At 36.1% G+C, this 8656-nt stretch overlaps 1 pseudogene; it reads left to right on the forward strand.

The window, feature by feature from the left end:
- Nucleotides 1-6687: 6687 nt before the first annotated feature.
- On the forward strand, nucleotides 6688-7338 carry LOC124973781 (refilin-B-like; annotated as a pseudogene).
- The last annotated feature ends 1318 nt before the right edge of the window (nucleotides 7339-8656 follow it).

Genomic DNA, 8656 nt, shown 5'->3' on the forward strand with positions numbered 1-8656 from the left:
TAGAGACTTAAAACCTTCAAGGGAAACTTTTTAATAAAGTTTACAAGTCACATTCATCTAAAAATCTCAGATGGAAAATTTTATAGGTGAGCTATAAACCTCTCACTGTCAAACCAAGCTTTTGTCCTCCACCACAGCGTCCAGCTGCACATCTAGGGCAAGCATTTCACCTGGGGTGATGTAAATTTTACAGATATTGAAAGGAAACGTGTAGCAGAATCTCTTTAGAACTATTCAGTTATTAATAATCTGATTGAGAATCTTTCAATTTTAGACTTCACTGTAATTATAAAGTTTTAAAAAGTGGCTTACCATGCATTCATTATGATTGTTCATCACTCAAATAAAATACATTGAAATGCAAATCGAGCCCTTAGGTTAATGATCATAGATTAACAAGGTCAGCCCTAATTTTTTGAAAATCTTGGATACATCACTGCACATTTTATTTTTATTCACAAGTTAAAATTCAAACCAGAAACTCTGTTGAAGTCATTATTAGAACTGTAATTGAAAATTACTGAACAATGTAACAAATTGTTCAGAAATAAAACAGTGATTAAAAAGCAAAGATTGCATAAATTTATATAACCATCTTTAAACTGTCTAAAGGTTAAATATTATTTTGACAAATAATATGATGCAATATTAGTTCTGCCCTAATACCTTAAATGCATAATAGGGTATGTATACATATACATGCATAAATATCTCTAGTTTCATAATAAAAATTTATATAAATTTATATTTTCTGAAAACCTACCAACCTTAAGAAGACTAAGCAAGGGTAGTCAGTGAGAGAAATAAGAATTTCAGTCCCTTTTTTACTGAGTGAGAGGGAGTGCAGAAAGAGAGGGAGAAAGAGAAACACTTAACAGAATATTTGATTATTGAAGGCCATCCTTATAAGGAAACTATTTTCCCTCAGTTACACTTAATTATTCATTTACATTTACTAATGAAATGAAACAACACAAAACAAACAAATGTAAGGGGTTGTTTTTCAGCAAATGAATAATCATCAATCAGCACAAATAGAAAGATTCTTAAAATTATATAAAGCTGTTCAAATAGAAAGCATATTTTATTCCAATCAATGCATAAAAGTAAAATTATCTATAACTGAGGCATGTTTCTGTGCCATGCAGTTCACCTGTAATGAGCCCCACACACTGCACTTGCACGTCAATTATGATAATCACGATCACAGTCATTAAGCTGAATGTTCATTATTATCAGAATGCTGGTGACAGCAGATTCAATCACTGGGTGCAGTGGGCAAGCAGTCACAGTCCCACCCAAGTTTCTGCAGACAACGATGTGCCACATTAAACCTATGATGTATTCCACATCCCACTCCATTCCAAAAGCCATAGACAATAAAAGACAACTTCATGTTCTGTGCAATATGCCTAGGTTCTCTAAATTAATTCTTTGGAGTACCGCATATTTTTATGCTTTGTAGCTTATAAAATCCTGTTTAGGACCAAAAATGCTTGTAAAAATAAGGGAAAAGGCCTGCTCTACTATTATAATTCACCTATGATAAGGCATGTGAGGAAAGGAGCTATCAACATGAACCATCTTAAAAGATTCTCTTCCTGATTTTTGCAAACAAGGAAAAACATGAAATGGTTCCATTAAAATCAGATGTTGAAAATGCATATAGAAACTCATTCCAATTCAGATAAAGGCCTAAGAGTATAATTTCTGCTTCAGTAAATATGAACATATGTGAATGTTTTCACAACCAAAAAAATGATTTTAGTACACTGAATTTTTACTGTCCAACTCTTTTAGACCTACCCAAATAGACTAAATTAATAGTGACTGACTGATAGACTCTCCTTATTTAATTTCATGTCTATTTTAAATACTGAATTTATTAATTCAAAGTATTTATCCAAACTTAAAAGTTTGACCATTGAAAAACCCAAACTTAGAATCTAAATTTAATGTGGGACAATTTATAAGTAGATCAGAGAAATATGAGTAAATTATATAATATGTATGTAATTTTATTATTTATTTCCACTTTTTGGAAAAATTATATTCATGCTAATTTTCATTATTGATTTTCATACATTCAGAAAGAAAATGGTATTTGCTTTTGGTGGGCTGACTTAGTGATTTCTTTGTACAGTGCTTTTCAGGTCAATATCATTAAAAATAAAACAAAAAATTAAATGATACTAAATATATTAATTGATATAATATGAATGTGATTAGAGAAAGGATATTGAATACTTTACCTTCTGGCAACTGACATCATTCAACACAATTAGTTAACAAATAATTTGAAAAGTATAACTTCCACGTTTAATGATGATAAAAGAGAAAGTAAATTATTCATACAGGCAATCTTAAAACTTAATGGAAAGGTGGAGAATAAGACCCAAATATACCTACTTGAGCTATTTCTTAGCTAAAATCAATCCTACTGAAATCAGCTAAACTTATGTACATTTAACTGTGTGTGAGTACTCTATCTTCATATAATTCAATGTCAGTCCTTTCTTTCTTCAACATTTCAAAATTAACAGCTCTAGTTTCCCAAGAGTATCTTTAATCCAGTAATAAAAAGCTTTACCATCTATCTTTCGAGATCAAAAAACAGTTTTATAAAAGTAAGTAAAAATAAGCCTACTTGTGTCAACCTATTGGCTGCAAGTCTCACACAAGTCACCTAAGAGCAAATAAAAACAAAATATTTTAAGTAATTCTATGATTTTACACAGAATCAACCAACAAATGGACTATTTCTGTATTATGAGAAGATTACCTTTAGTCACAAAGAGGGCTAATTTGTTTATTTAATATGGTTATTTGAAGAGATAAGATGGAAGATGGGATGTAATAAGAAACGGATAGAGGAAAGGAGGAAGGACGAAGACAGGTAAGGAGGGAGGCAGGAATGTAAACTTGAATTTACTATTTTTATATAGTTTTGCTTAGTTAGGCCAATGATTTATTAAGATTTAAAGAATCCCTGCACTTTATTTAATTTTCAAGACATAGAAGAACAATTATTTAGGATTAATTTTGGTATAAAGAAATAACCAAATGATTCCTCCAAAATAAACTATTTGTCCTTTTAGTGAGTATCAAAAAGCTTCATTAATTTGCTTCTTCCATATAATTTATTGTTGGAATACATAAACAATATATAAAGTGAACATATTGCAGAAAAACAAAAGGAAGTACTATTTTATTTAAGGAAACAAATTCTGCACAAGAACATTTCTTACTTTAAGTAGTTCAATGTTCTAGATAAGTCATTTATATTTTAAGGTAGGTCCACTTCCTTGAATTAAATAGAATGGTGAGGAGACACAAAAGCAAAAATGTTTATTTCAAATAGAAAATGAGATACAGATGACTTTATTCACATTCAAAACATGAAATTAAATAGTTACAATAGAACCATACTGAAGAGTAGTAGTAATAGTGGGCATCCATGTCATGTTCCTATGGTTTAGATGATATTTAAATGAGAGAATAGATACTGGTATGTTTTAAAACTCTTGAAACTATTGGGATGGAAGGAATTACTTGGCATGCAACATGGCAGGGTGGGGCAGAGATGGACTGCTATGGAATGAATTGTGTGTCCTTGAAGTTTATATGTTGAAGCCCTAACCCCCAATGTGACTATATTGGAAATAGTGCCTTTCAGTAGGAGTTTAAAGTCAAGTCATGAAAGTAGGATCATGTTCTGATGAGATTTAAACACTTATAAGGAGAGACATAGAGAGCCTCTTTCTCTCTGACTATAAAGAAGAGGTCATATTATCACACAGGGAGACGACAGCTGCCTATAATCCAGGAAAAGAAATCTCACCAGAAATTAACTACATTGGTACTCTGATCCCAGACTTCTAACCTCTAGATTTGTAAGAAAATAAATATCTATTATTAAGTCATACAATTTATGGTATTTCTTTATTGCAGCCTTGCCACAAATATACCTGTTATATATGTGCATATCAAAAATGTGTTTGCACACAGACATATATGTACGTTAAATGTATGGAATACATTATATATATATATATATATACACACACACACACATATATATGTATAGGTATATAAAATACTAATACCTAATACCTTTAGGTATTAGTATAATCAAAATAAAAGAAAAAATATGTATCTCACAACTTTCTTTCTCTCTCCTATCTTTATGCCTACACACAGAGATTGAGAGCAAACAAATAAGTACTTGGTGCTATGTCCCAGAATTAACTCCTTTCTGTAAATTCACATTCAAATCCTGACCCTGGTCATATGCCAAAGTCAATATTCCATGTCACTGATCATAGGGCATGTGACCATAAAACATATAAGAACACAATAGTGAAAAATAATTTAAATATCTTGTGATTAAAGTCTGCTTTACTATCTTTACATAACACAGTTATAAATAATTTTGTAATCATAAAGGTCCTAATTTTAATGAAAATATTTATACTTGCTCTAGATAATGTGAATTTTTATTCCAATTTTTAATGTTTTGTTAACTCACCTTGTCACAGATCCATTTTTTAGGATTTTCACTTCAGAATTGTTTTTCTCCATAAGAATCAGGGCCATACTTGCTTGATGAATGAATTGATGGGATATACTTTTCTTTTTTATGGTAAGAATAAAATGGGAAAAAACAGAAAGAATATTGAGAAACATTCTTAAATTGATTTCTATAGACATCTGACTTAAAACATTAGAATAGTATAGTTAAAATAATTCATAGTTTGAGATCAGAATACCTGGATTCCATTTCAACCTCTGCCTTTGACTATCAGTGTTACCAACTTCCATGAAGTAAAACTTTCCTCATGGAATTTGTAAAGTTTCAAATATAGACAATGTTAAGTAAAGAATTTATCAATAAAGTTACCAAGTTACTCAAAATCTATCATGTAAGTAAAAACACTCTTAATATTAAAATAGGATGCCCCCCTTCAAAGAAAGAAATAACCAGTACAGACAATTCTCATTGAAATAAGTTATCTTAAAAACTTATCACCACCAAAATGGAGATATTTTTGGTAAGGGTGATGAATAATGGGGTTTTTGAGTCAGCTAGACACATTCATATATTAGCTCTACCTTTGCTAGTTCTGAACCCTTACTGTTACTTGACCTCTGTGAATCTTTACTTCCATACAGGGTTGATACAAGGGATGGAAAACAATATACATAAAACATTAAACACGGAAGCTGAAAAGAACAAGAGTCCAATAAATAATGGTGGTGCTAAAAGTAGAAGTAAAAATAGAAGTAAAATGAGTGTCAATCCTTATTTCTATTGTTATTAGTATTACCTTTAGGTATTAGTATAATCAAAATAAAAGAAAAATCAAGGTTTTAAAGCCCTACAAACTCTCACAGAACATCTATGATTGTGATTTTGTGTGTGTGTGTGTGTAACCTGGTCAATTGTGTAAATCCCTCCCAGAACCCACTGACATAAAAGGAATTTAGAAAGTCTGATAAGGCAGAAGATGAGAAATAATAGGTGAAAATAACAGCAAAGTTTTGGCAGGTGGCAAGAAGATTGCAAATTCCTAAATGATAGAGAAGAGTTAAAACTGAAAGCTAAGTGCCAAAGGAAGGAGAGGTCCTAGAAAGGCAATGTGTCCTACAGATCCTCAGAAAAGCTTGGTAACTGAAGCTAAGTTACTGCAGAAGTGAGAGTGAGGGAAAGAGATAAAAAGTTTATATCCAGAATAAACTCCCAGGTCCTTGTCCCTGTCCACGTATCAATAAGAAAAGTCAATTCTCACGTGAGTTTACAAAAAGAACTCAGGTCTCAGGCAAAGCAGATACAGTAGAAAGTCAATGGAAGGCACAGATGGAATTACACGATTTTAAGTACCCACTGTCATCTCTTGCATGAACTGGCAGCTGCACTAACGGGCTTCAGGAGACTGACTGTATCAAAAGATACAGAGAACTCCCAGACACATCAGTTGAAGTCTCAACCTACAAGGACATCTTAATTAAAAGGTCATATTACAGTGCAATAAAGCCTCTGAGTCAAAAAGCCACTCTTGTACAGTTCCTGGCTTAATTATTAGTCTCCTTTAAATATGCATTTAAGAGTGGATTAGTGATGGGAAAATCAACATGAAAGGAAGACAAACATCTATACATGAGGAAACGAGGAAACGAAGGAGACATGGTACCAATGAAATTATTTTTTTAAATAAAAGGAACATTAATTTAAAAAAAGAACAAGCTAGAAAATAAAAAAAGTACATAGAAAATTATTCTAAGGAAAATATTTTAAATTTAGGCTTTGAAAAATTAAAGTTTAGTGAGGTTCAACAAATCTTTACTGAACCCTTATCATATACTAAAATGTTCATATTATCTCATTTCATTAAAACACTTAATTTTTGCCACTATGCTCATAATTTCCTTGAAAGTAATAAACTTAGGAAAGGAGTATCATTCATCCATTTTGTACCTCTCTTCATATTTATTCTTAACATTTAAAAATCTCTTCTTAATAGTTTTCATAAGAAATCCTTTAGGCTGGCGAGACCTGGACAGCACGCGGGCGGTGGGCAGAGAGGGCGGCGCTGAGGGCAGCGGTGCCTGTCAGCGTGCGCACCACTCTCCGTGCTCTCCCATCCGCGACCCCGCGCGGGGAATCCAGGGCTCACCACGCGCACAGCCATGGTGGGTCAGCTGTGCCTGCAGGAAGTGCCCGACCTCATGGACACGAAGAAGAAGGGCGATGGCGTCCTGGACAGCCCAGACTCGGGCCTGTCCCCCAGCCCCAGCCTTAGCCACTGGGGGCTGGCTTCGGCCAGGGTGGAGGCAGCGGCGGGGAGCGCGCACCGGCTGGGACACTGGAGTCCGTTGCGTCGGTGACCCCAGCTCTCCGAACACAGCATCTCTCCCCAATACCCTGGCTATCAGCTGCTCAAGAAGGCTGTGCCCGCTGTCCTTCAGCGAAGGAGTGGAGTTTGACTCCTTACAACCAACTGAAGTAAGGTACATTTCTTCCGTCCAGTACCACTCAGAGCGACACTTCATTGATGACATGCAGCTGCCACTGGGCCTGTCAGTGGCCTCCTGCAGCCAGATGGTCTCCTGCATCCCCAATTGCACATGGCGCACCTACAAGGCTGAGGTGCTCTTTGAGCCCTGCCACAAGCCCACACGTTCCTCAGCACCACCATCGTCTACCCCAAGTACCCCAGCACCATCTACACCACCACCCTGGAGTACAACTGCCACAAGAATCTGAGAAGGTTCCTGTCCAGCGTGGAGCTCGAGGCCACAGAGTTCCTGGGCAGCGATTGCCTCTTGGATGAGTGCTGACTGAGCAGGAGGCTTGGGGTTGAGCCAGCTCTCCCGCTGCCTTGGTCCCCAGACCACCATGGGCAAGCTGGGCGATGTTGCCCTTGCTTATTATTCCAGCCCCAGAGTCTGACATGAGGATACCTCTGGGCCCAGCCTGGGGAAGAAGAAGAAGAGGAAAAAAAATCACTGCATCTTGCAAATATTGAGATACTTGGTTTGTTTTTTTAATTTTCAAACTATCTTTCAAAGGACTATTTTTCCTGGTTTGCTGCTTTAGAAGGAGTATATTTCCAGAGTTTCCTGAAAGTCTTGATTTGAGGAGAAAATAAAAAGATAACCAGAGCAGAGGAACGGTGGCAACAGTTTGAACCAGGGAGGGGAGGAGGACAACTCTTCCTTCATTGACAGTGTGTCTGTTAAAAAGAGGTTGGAAAAGCCTCTGGGATAGAAAAAGTGAGTTTTAAGACCTTTCAGCCACAGGTGTCTTCCCTGCTACAAAAGTGGAGCTGTTTCAGTAGATTGTGACACCCATATGTGTTCAGTCTGTGGAGACTTCCATTTGTATTTCCTGTTAACCAAAACTTTTGGAATCCTCTAGATCTTTTTCAGGATATGGAAAAACCTCTAACCAAAATAAGAGATGCCTTTAAAAAATCCACATCACTGCATTCTTTCCTGTTTCAGAAGGTCAGATGGACAGATGGCCCACTTTGGGGACTTTGGCTTCCATCTGCTCCCTGCAGGTTGGTTGCAGGCACAGGTTCTGGCAGTGACTTGGCACACTTGGCATCTGGTTAACATCTTGTGCAACTCTCTTGGTAGGTATTTTGTGGTTTCAAAAATACTTGCATAAAGGAAATTTTTTTCATAAAGGAAAACATAGCAGAGGGCTCTTCTGAGAGAGACACATTTTGAAAAAATGCTTTGGAAAACATTTTGGGGACCCCAGATGGGAGGTTTCCACTCAGGTCTGCCATGCCTAAGACCCACTGCTACCAGGAGGAGACAGATGTAGATGTTTCTGGTGATCCATCTGGGTCATCATGATTGTCTAAGTGGACTCAAGCTGAGGACTTTGGTGGTATCAAAATTGCAGAGAAATTCGGTCTAATGCAAAAAACGAGGAATCTTGCTTAACGTCCCCTGAGTTTGTGCTTCAGTGAATTTAGTGGAAGGAATAATGTCACAACTCAGCTACTGTAGCCATAGTGGATATTTCTTTCCTGCCACCTTATACGTGGAAGTAACCACCATGGGGTTTGGGTGTGAACTGAAGATGTTCCCAAGGCAACCTTAAGAGCGCAGCTGCGCCACTGCAGCAGTCATGGTGCTGGGT

Source organism: Sciurus carolinensis, unplaced genomic scaffold, assembly GCF_902686445.1.
Source record: "Sciurus carolinensis unplaced genomic scaffold, mSciCar1.2, whole genome shotgun sequence".
Classification (NCBI taxonomy): Eukaryota; Metazoa; Chordata; class Mammalia; order Rodentia; family Sciuridae; genus Sciurus; species Sciurus carolinensis.